The sequence below is a fragment of the Sus scrofa genome, chromosome 1, assembly GCF_000003025.6.
Source record: "Sus scrofa isolate TJ Tabasco breed Duroc chromosome 1, Sscrofa11.1, whole genome shotgun sequence".
In the NCBI taxonomy this organism is placed as follows: Eukaryota; Metazoa; Chordata; class Mammalia; order Artiodactyla; family Suidae; genus Sus; species Sus scrofa.
Window position 1 is genome coordinate 98,007,398 of NC_010443.5, and position 10,341 is coordinate 98,017,738.

At 52.6% G+C, this 10,341-nt stretch overlaps 1 protein-coding gene across 1 annotated transcript in view; it reads right to left on the reverse strand.

The window, feature by feature from the left end:
• ZBTB7C (zinc finger and BTB domain containing 7C) overlaps positions 1–7,761 on the reverse strand; it is a 404,866-nt gene extending 397,105 nt beyond the window's left edge. The window contains exon 1 of the mRNA XM_021092801.1: positions 7,542–7,761. The gene's annotated coding sequence lies outside the window, so the exon portion shown is untranslated. The remainder of the gene's footprint in view (positions 1–7,541) is intronic.

Sequence of the window (10,341 nt, forward strand, 5' to 3'; positions counted from 1 at the left end):
CTGCTCCAGATTATAAATGGTTTATCCTCTTAGCTCCCAGTCAGCAGAACCGATCTGTCCCATGTCCCCTTCTCTGGGTGGCCATTCTCTAATGCTAAAGCCCAACCATACCAGGTGTTCCTGAGTAGACAGTGTGCCCCTGACAGTGACATCTAGACTGAGCCTCTGAAGCCTCAGGGTGGTTGTAAGAAGTGTGTCCCCCCTTCTGCAGGAGGCAGGAAGGCAGGGAAGGGGAGGGACCCCGCCACCCCTCAAATGGCACTAATTCTACCTGCATGGGAGCACTGACTTTCCAATGGTCATCTGGCTGGGAGGATTTTCATCTCCTGAAGTATCATGGTAGCTTGGGGAGGAGGGGGGAAGAGGAAGAGAACAAAGTCTTAAATGTTCTTCAGCATGACCCCTCGGTCATCCCTCTCCTCTCTCTTTCAGGTTAGAAACAGAAATTCATAAAACCCAGGGACAATACTGGCTTCCCCATGGGACTCCTCATTTTTTCCAGGAGCTGGGCTGAGTGCTTTGTGGGTATCATCTCATCCCATTTGCCCGACCACCCCATGAAATTTCTAGAAGAGGAAACTCAAGCTTAGGAGGGTTAAGTAATGTGCCCGAGGTGACCACAGGATTAGTCAAGGGGCCAAGTCACAGGATTCAGGTCTGATCGGCTCTGGACCCATGTTCCTCCCCACCAATTCACTTCTCCAGGCCTTGGTTTCCTCATCTGTGGAATGGGGACATTATCTGCCTGAAGGCGGGGTGGAAGGCTCCATGGTCCCCAGGGACCCATCCTCTCCTGGAAAGAGGTTCTGGGCTCTTGCAGAGCTGCCCAGTTCCCTCTCCATCTCTAGCCACTCTCTGGATGGGCTGCACCCCACATCCTAGGCTGGCACACCTGTCCCTGACTGCTTGACCTTGGGGCTCTCTTGACCTTGAGGTTCCTCCTGCCTGGGTGCCCTCTAGTTCCTGTCTTGTGAGTTAAGTGCCTCTAGCTCCTTATATCAGGACTCCACCTCAACTTCACCTCCTCCAAAGCCCCATCAAAACTGTCAAGCCAGAAAGCTGCTTCCCAGTCCACCTCCCAGGAGGTGATGCTCTTCTCCACCCCTCCCCCAGGGCCGTGCACTCCCTTCCCAGCAAACTCACTCGCACCTGAAGCCTTGACACAGACAGGCTTAGCCAGCGCCTCACCTCCCACAGGAAGGATTATGTACATTCAACACACTCAGCTAAATATTTCCTGAGCATCCACGGCACACTTGGCTTCTTCTATACTCTATGGGTGTTCTACAGTCTGGGGCACAGCAGTGACGGTGACAAAGTCCCTGCCTGGGCTTCTGAAGGAGTCAAGATTTCCCCCAAAACAGTGATGCCCTAAACACACTATGTGAACATACTAGTTTATGGAATTCCCGTTGTGGCTCAGTGGTTAACGAACCCGACTAGCATTCATAAGGATGTGAGTTCAGTCCCTGGCCTCGCTCAGTGAGTTAAGGATCTGGTATTGCTGTGAGCTGTGGTGTAGGTTGCAGACATGGCTCAGATCCCATGTTGCTGTGGCTGTGGTGTAGGCCAGCAGCTACAGCTCTGAATGGACCCCTAACCTGGGAACCCCCATGTGCCGTTGTTGTGGCCCTAAAAAAAAAAGACCAAAAAAAAAAATACTGGTTCACATTTCTCAAGATTCTCCTGCTGTTATTTTTGGGTCAAGGAATGATTCATAAATGATTAATGATTAATAAATGATTCTAAAGAACATGATGGCATTGGTAAGTGTGATAGAACACTTGGTAAGGGACAGCTTGCTATACCATACACCAGTGGCTCTTAACACAGTGATGGAGGCAGGTGTATAGTGAGAAGTACCTTTCTAAGCCCATCTGCAAAGCGTTGGGGTGGGATAGGGGGGTGCTATTTTCCTAATTCAAACTGCAGATGGTAAAGCTTACCGAAATGTTCTTGGCCAATGAGGAGACTTGGAAAATACATTTTCTTCTACATAGCAATGATTTACGCTGGGAATGTCCCAGACTCCCAAGAAAAAGAAACTTCTCTTCATTAAAAGATGATCTGGGTATTAAAAGTTTTAGAAAACAGTATTTAATCTTATTACATTTATTTGTGCATATGTGTGCGTGTGTGTGTGTGTGTGTGTTTTAGTGGATGTATGAAAAAAGACTGGAAGGAAATACAGCCAAATTAGGGTGTTATAAGCAGTTTTTGGTTTTAATTTCATACCTTTCCACAGTTTCCAAATTTTCTCTCATGACCCTTATTGCTCCTCTAAGCAGAAAATAAGCAGTAAACTGAAATGCTAATAGTTTTTTAATTTCCTCATGAATCTGTTTTTACAGGCACCATTTCAGTGGGGTCTGGAAATCAGCAGGGTGTGAAACACAAATGAAATTCCCCGTTCACACGGGGCTGAGCGTACCCCTTGGCCCTGAAGAGAAGCTTTCCCTGCATCCACGCTGGCAGCCAGCTGTCCACAGCTGCTCTGAGGAGGCTGCAAATGAATGGAGCTGGTGGAAAAACACAACATTCCTGACTCTCCAAGGATGGCATTATGCTTGGAGCTCTTGCTCACCAAAGAAGTAAATAAATACAGAGAGAGAGGGAGAGAAAGAGAGACAGAGAAGCAAGCTAGAGGAACTTTATTCCAGGAGGTGGGTCAGCTCCTGGACCCATAACACAACACCTGAAAGAAGACACCTGTGCCTAAGCCAACCAGCCTTGTCAAATCAGGGCTAAAACACTGCTTGACCATGGCCTACTGGGCTATACCTCTTGCATGCCACCTTCCCTTCCTGCCACACCTAAGGGTACATATGAACCAACTTTATATCCACCGCTAGGCTAAAGAGATTCTGAGAGCACAGCCCCTGGCTGATTCACCTTCATCAACCCCTAGCACTGAAGGGCATATCCGTTCATCCACTATTTCCTCAGCCACTGCTGCATGCCAGGCACTGATGCTAAGGATACAATGGGAAGCAAAACAGACAAACTCCCTGCCTTCACGGACCTTCCATTCTAGCAGGGGAGGCAGACAATAGACTGGAGGAGAACCAAGATTACAGCCCAGGCAGACTGGGGTGCTGTGAATGTATTGCTAGGTTGTTTCAGATGAGATCTAATGACAAGGTGAAGCCAGCTGTGGGAAGATTCTGCACACATGTGAGCTTGGTGTGTTTCAGGAACAAAAAGGGGCCAGGTGGTTCGAGTACAGGGCGTAGACAGTGATCAGAGAGGCAGGCAGAGGCCAGATCCTGGAAACCCCATGGGAGGGGAGCACAGGAGCAGCCCACTTGCCTTATAAAACCTGCTGTGAGCCCCTGACATGGTTCTGAGGGGTGGATTAATTCACTCCAAGGAGTTAAACAGAGAGACAAGCTCAGGGCTTTGCCTGCTTCCTCTGCCCCAAACCCTCATTCCTCCCTCCACTGACCCAGCGAGAAAAGATGCCCCATCGAAGAAAGGAAGTTGTCATCAGTGAACTGGTTGGTACTCTTTCTCTGAAGACAAAGGTGGGATTGGGAATTGGCGTGGAGAGTGGGAGGTGAGGGGGACCACCAGGGACTAGTCTGGGGAAGGGGAAGGGAGAGAGGGGAAGGGCTCTAACCTTCCCAGCCAGGACCTCACAGAAATGCCAGAGTCCCTGATCAGAGGGAGCCACACCTAATTTGCCCCTTTCAGGATCTCCTCCTGCAGAAAAAAAAAAAAAAAATTGTTGCCATTATTCAGAAAAGCCAATTACCCCCACATTAGTAGGTTCTGAAGCTCTGCCCTGGGAGGTTTCTGGGGTATGCCTCATTTTTTGCAAATGAGGGAGTCAGTGCCTGAGAAAAAGTGCACACAACGGCTCTAGGAAATGATGCGTGTATCTCAAATCCCCCAGAGCACCTCAAGTTCCCAGGAGCCCTGCAGGGCCCCTCCAGGTCAGGGTTCACTCCAGAACCTGCCATGCAGTTTGTTGGGCAGCAGGTTTTCTGCCAGTGGGCACAGCCATCCTAGGGAGAAGTCAGCGGCAGAGCATGGTTCCAGACCCTTGAGTCTCTTCTTCCCAGGAGGGGAGGAGGAGTTATAAATAGTCCCTCAGCCCTCCACAGGCACAGATCCCACACCCCCGCCCCAGCCTCAGCCAGCTGGTCCCTCCCCGCCCAAGTTCCCACAGCCTGCTATAAGAGGGAGGGAAATGGCTCACCCACAGTGGGGGTGGGGACCAAGTCCTTCAGGCCCCCATGGGAGCCAGTGGCCTCCTATGAATGGTAACTGTAACCCCACCACACCTCTACACCCCTTGGTAACCGCAGTGCTGGAGCTGGGCAAGGGGCTTGCAATATTATTAGGGGGCCTCTTACAGGGAGGTCAGCCCGGAAACCCCAACCTGCACACTCAGAGTATGTTAATGCAGACAGTGAACTTGCAAGAAACACATTCTCCCCTTTCTCTGCCTTGGTTTCTCCATCTGTAAGATGAACCAAGAGCTGAACTAGGGGCTACCCATGAGATGAGCATGGAATGAAAGTGAAAAGGCAGTGTCAAAATATAACACTATATTATCACAAAGATACCAGATTTTGGTTTCTTCTACAGGAACCCCAAGCACAGCCATGGGGACATAGATTCTGATCTGTCCGTGAGAGAAGAATTATGCTCAGTGACACTGCATTAGCCTTGAATTCTTGATACTGCCTGCCCTTGAAAGCATTAAACTTACAAAATATTCTCTCTTCTAGGTCATTTCTGACTAATATAGATTGACACACGCTGAATCCAGAACTGTTTTGATTTAACAGGGTTCTGCTGGACTGTACATGACATTAAAGACTGAAGAATAGGAGTTCCCGTCGTGGCGCAGTGGTTAACGAATCCGACTAGGAACCATGAGGTTGCGGGTTCGGTCCTGCCTTGCTCAGTGGGTTAACGATCCGGCGTTGCGTGAGCTGTGGTGTAGGTCGCAGACGCGGCTCGGATCCTGCGTTGCTGTGCTTCTGGCGTAGGCCAGTGGCTACAGCTCCGATTCAACCCTAGCCTGGAACCTCCATATGCCGCGGAGCGCCAAGAATAGCAACAACAACAACAACAACAACAAAAAAAAAAAAAAAAAAAAAAAAAAAAAAAAAAAAGACAAAAAAAAAAAAAAAAAAAAAAAGAAAAGACTGAAGAATAAGCACTGACCTAAGGTATTTAGGTTTGGGAGAAAAAAGTTCTCTTAATCATTCTGTTTACCATTCAAATCCTTCCTGCCCATACACACGAGTAAGAAACAAGTGCCTAAAATTTAAGTGGCCAATGCACAGTTCTTTTTAATTAAGACACTTTGTTTGCTCAATAAAATACAACGTAAAAAACATTTACTGAAAACCCACTCATTGATGTCTAATAGCGTGTCAAATACTCATAACAACATTTATTCCAACACCCCCGGATAATTGCTCATCTTTCTCATTTAGTATCCACAACAGCACAGCGTTTGTGTCCAAGAGTAATTGATCCAGAATTGGGCTCCCTTTCAAAAATATCTGTAAAACCTAATTACCAGGAAAACAGAGTTCTGGCATCCTACCGAAAGTGGGTGCTTCACAGTGCTTCACAGTGAGACAGGCTGCAAACTCATTCTGGCTAATCAAGCCACATTATGTTACACAAGGAGTTTGAGGAATTTGGGGTGAGGAGGGAGCAGGAAAAGTTGGGATAGTGTCAGACTGCAAATGGGCAATGACAGTTCTGATTTTTTTTTTTTTTAAGCCAAGGGCAGGGGACAGGAAATTAGCTGGCAAGCTTGGATGTAAAAAGTACCAGATAACGAGCCCATGATGGACTGGGGGTGTGGGGGTGGCATTTCTGATCTCAGGCCCTACAAGGACTTGCAGAGAAACTCTCTCCACCCTGGCCTGGGAGGCTGATGTCATTTCTAGTCTCCCTGGCCTCTAACCACTGTGGAAGGTCACTTTCTCCTTCCTTGGGCCTGAATCTGCTCATCTGTAAAATAAGTGCTTCTAAAATTTCTAGAGTCTCTTTCAGCTTCCAAATTCTGTGACTTCCTTTAAAGCCAAGGGTATGCTTTCCTCTCAGGTACTTGTTGGGGCTGGGGGAACAGGGAGTGGGAACAGGACCAGCCAGAATGAAGGGCTGAGTGTTTCCAACTCTCATGCAGTTCTGTACCGACTTGCAACAGCTGGGTATCAGACCCACTCTGGGGATAATGATTTCTTTCAGCCCAGGGCGGACCTACCCGGGTGGTGCTAACCTCACTGCCCTGGATTCATCAACCTGGCCAATGAGGAATGGGGCCAAACCACTGGACTTCTCTCAGAGCCTCTCTCCCAGGGCTGACCAAGGCACATCTTCCTCTTCTAAACGTCTTCCCTTCCCACCCTCATTCCTCTTTCTGTCCCAGAGGCCCCAGAAACCCCAGGCCTAGCCTGGAGAATAGACCAGCGAGTTTCTCTGGGCAGGCAGCCACATGCCACCAACTCTTTGCTCCTCTTGGCCCTGGACCCTTGACACCTAGGCTTGGGTACCAGCCTCCGCAGCTGGATTGAAAGAAAATGAGCCGTTGCCGCTTCGCTTTTCTCTGGTTCCTCCTCGATCCTCTTCCTAATGAAATCAGAGAAGCAGCCCTAATAACAAAGCAACACAGCGGCCAAGGACGATCTGCTTTCAAAGGAGCGAGAGATGCGCACACCACGAGCGAAGGCGCTCCCTAGTGCGTGTCACTAGGAAGAGACCTTGCGCTGCCCGGTGCGGGCGACAGATACCGGGCTGGTCTCGGCTTAACTTTCCCGAGGCACGGAGAAACCGTGCGTGCGCCCATTTCCCGAACTTCCCTACTGGACAGCAGCGTGGGTCTCGGAGTCCTGCAAAGGAACCACCTCCAGCGGGGACCGCCACGAAGCCCTTGAGGCGTGTCGCAAGATGTGCGGTCCCAGACTTTCCAGCCCCTTTCCTAATTCTCAGCATAAGACCTCAGTGCGGATGCCAAAGTCTCAGGAAACCGCCGCTCTCCAAAATGTTCGCGCGCCTTCCCAGCAGAAGTGCGGTATAACTTTTGGCAGAAACCACCTGTGGCTGCTGACAGGCCCGCCCCGCCCGTGCCCGAAGGCACCGCCGAACCCCGGGCCGCACGCGTCCGCATAAGTTCCCTTCCAGCCCGCGCGCCACTTCGCTCCGGGCCGCGGTGCCAGCCAGGAGGCGCGGCGCCCGCTCGCTGGCTCGCTCTCGGCTGGCTCTCCCCTCCTCCCTCCCTCCCTCCCCCCGCCTCCTCCCGTCGCATGGCTGCCGCACGGAGCCCCTGAATAGCCACCGCAGCCCCCCGCCTCCTACCCCCCACGCCGAGGGCGCCTCTGCCCCGCCGGCGCCCCGGGGCGAGCGGACCTCTGGCCTCCTAGCAACAGCCCAGGAAACCGCTCTCCACCGCCCGCGATGCAGAGCCACCCTCCGGGAGCTCCGCGACCCCCGACCTGCCTCGGCAACCAAGGTGCGGGGGAAACCGCGACCCTAGCAGCGGATGCCCCAGCACAGCGCGCGAAGCCACTCACCTCTATCCGCCGCTGGACCTGCACGCCTCCCGGACTAGGCGCGGGGCAGCGGTCCTCAGTCCTCCCTCGCCACCGCCGCCGTCCGTCAGTCCCTGTGCGCCCGAGCAGCGCGGGCCGCGCGGCTGTCAGAGTCTCGTGGCGGGGCTGCGCTGGCGGTGTGGAGCCGAGCGGCGGTGGCGGGCGCGCGGCAGCTCCTCCCTCCCCGCGCCGCGCCTCCGCCCTCCTCGCGCCCCGCCTCCCGCGCCGCGGCTGTCAGCCCCGCGTCCCGCGCCCGGCGCCCGCGCTGCCCGCGCCACCGGTTCGGGGTGCGCACTGGGCTAAAGGGCCCGGATGTCTGCGGTCGCCTCTCGCTCGCGCCCGCCCCTTCCCCTGCGCCCCCTCCCCACCCTGCCACACATGCACTTGCTACGTTACAACCTCCTCCTCGGCTCCAATTAATTTCTATTTTGACAGTAACTGTGGCGGTGGGCGGCGCTGCGGGGGGCGCCCAGGACCCGCGGAGGCGGCGGGCGGCAGTCAGGACGCTGCGCGGGGGCGGAGTGGGGGGGGGAGCAAAGCCACCCTCCGCTTGGGGCTCCGCGTCTTTTTTCTTTCTTTCCTTTTTTCTCTTTGCCTCCTCCAGGATTTAAAGGGACAGCCCCGGTCGAGGCGAGAGGCCAGGCGGCCGCCGTTTCTCCGGTCTCCAGACGCCCTCTGCGGCCCGGCTGGACCCGCCCGCATCCAGAGCACAGGGCTCCAGACCGCCGGGTATTTTTAGGTCCACACCCTGCCCAGGACAGCGGAGCAGCAGAGCTTGGCTTGGTCGCCCCGGCGCACGGCTATTTTTACAGAGTCTGATTAGGGGAGGAAATAAAACAACTCAGCAACTGCTTCCCCAGTGGAAAGTAGGGAGCAAGAACTGGGGACAGAAGTTTCCCAAATGCTCTCAGAATTTCAGCGAGCTCGGAAAGACACATCTCTGACACGAGAAACCAAAGGACTGCAGCACTCCAGGGCCCCCAAATCCCTGCGGGCAGCCCAGCCTTAGAGGCCGCTCGGACGCGGGATCTCCGGGCCTGGGTACCCAGCATGCGAGCGGGGAACCAACCTCCAGCCCTCGTTTACTCCCTTGAACAGCCTACAAGGCGGCTTTCTGAAGCATCCAATCACCCAGCTACGCAGCCAAGGGGCGGGCCCTGGAAGGACTTGGCCCCGCCCAGTACCTCCAAACACCGCCTCCGCTGGTACCGTACGGAGGGGAGAGTCTCCTTGGGATCCGCTGCAGGCGCTGACTGGTGACGGACAGCGCAAAGGGCCCATCAGGGAAAAGAGGAGGGGGATCTTGGTTCAGGGGCGACGATGTGAACGCTCGCGGACGAGGCGACTCTCTGAAGAGATGTTCCGGCCACCAGCTGGCCGGAGCACACTGGCGCTCCTTTTTACAACCCCCGCTTTCCGCGCTCAAGGCAGACATAGAAACCCTTGCCCACCCTGGCGCGACATCTGCGACTGTACCCTCGGATGTCTGCAGGTCCTCTCCAGGGCTGGTTCTTCCGACGCTGCGAAGTTTTCCGTTCTCAAATTCTTACAGGGACTGTGCTTCCTGAGCTGCGCGGGACGCTCAGGACAGGCGAAAAAGAGAATCCCTCCCTCCTGACCCCATTCTGGCCATTGACTAATGAACGGACAGTGGGACTGCGGCCGTCCGCATCGAGTCCTTGAATGTTGAAGATACTCTATGACATCCTTTACAGAATTCACGAAAATAAACGTGTAGACCCTTTACTTGGCCCTTCTTGCCAGTTCTGCTCGCTGGGAATTGTCTTCCTTTCATTCATTCGCGTAATAAATGCGCATTGCTTGGCACCGCTTTGGTGTAATGAAAACAAGGGAAAAGATTCTGGAATAGGGCGTAACTTCAGAAAGCTAGGCACAAACATGAAAAGGAGAACTGAAACAGAGTTGTGCACATCACGTTTCACTAGTCAGAGAGGCCTAACTTTTCCTAATAAGAAAATGTCATTCATTTGTCAGTTTGAATAACCACCTTATACAAACTGTTCAAAAGCAATAGAAGTCTAAGGAAATCTGTTGTGGAAACTAAGATTTTTCAGATTCAGGATGTCAGACTTCCAAGTAGCTAAAGCTTTCAGTGGCAAAATAATAACCTTACTTTAAGCAGCCCTTGGAGCCTTTACCCTCCCAAACTAGGTTGTATCCCTGCTAAATTTGGTTGTCTGCCTCACTTCCTTTCCTTACAGGGTCTTCAGCCATTTGGAGTACCACAGACCCAGCTGATATAGTCGAGCTTCTAAGCCAGAAGCATGGGGATGCATTTAGGAAGTACCTGGGAGATGTGAGCTCTGAAAACTGCAAGACACCTGCAGCTGATAGGAATGCAGTCCTGGGAATGAGGGTAGCCATGACCATGAAAAGGGTGTTTTGTTTAAAAAAAGAGGGAGGTGGGTATTAAATCAGAAGTGCCTCTAAATCAGAAAGGATCACCTCCCTGCTCTGAGTACAGCCTGCTCAGAGCAGAGGTTCCATAGCTGTGCATCACTGGATGGGTTTCCATGCCATGAGCTATGGAGGAGGGTTCTATGGCCCAGACAGCGAGCCACGGGGCTCCTGAACTTAATGACCACAGGCAAAATTTTACACCTTTAAGAGCGTTTCTACACCTTAGGGATGCTGCGATGACCAGATGAGAAAACGTGTGGGCAAGAGTTACTTTGTAAACAACATTCATTAAGGGGCTGCTGTGAGCTACTATCAAGCATTGTGGAGTATGATATAAACTGCCCACAATATTAGTTGTGGA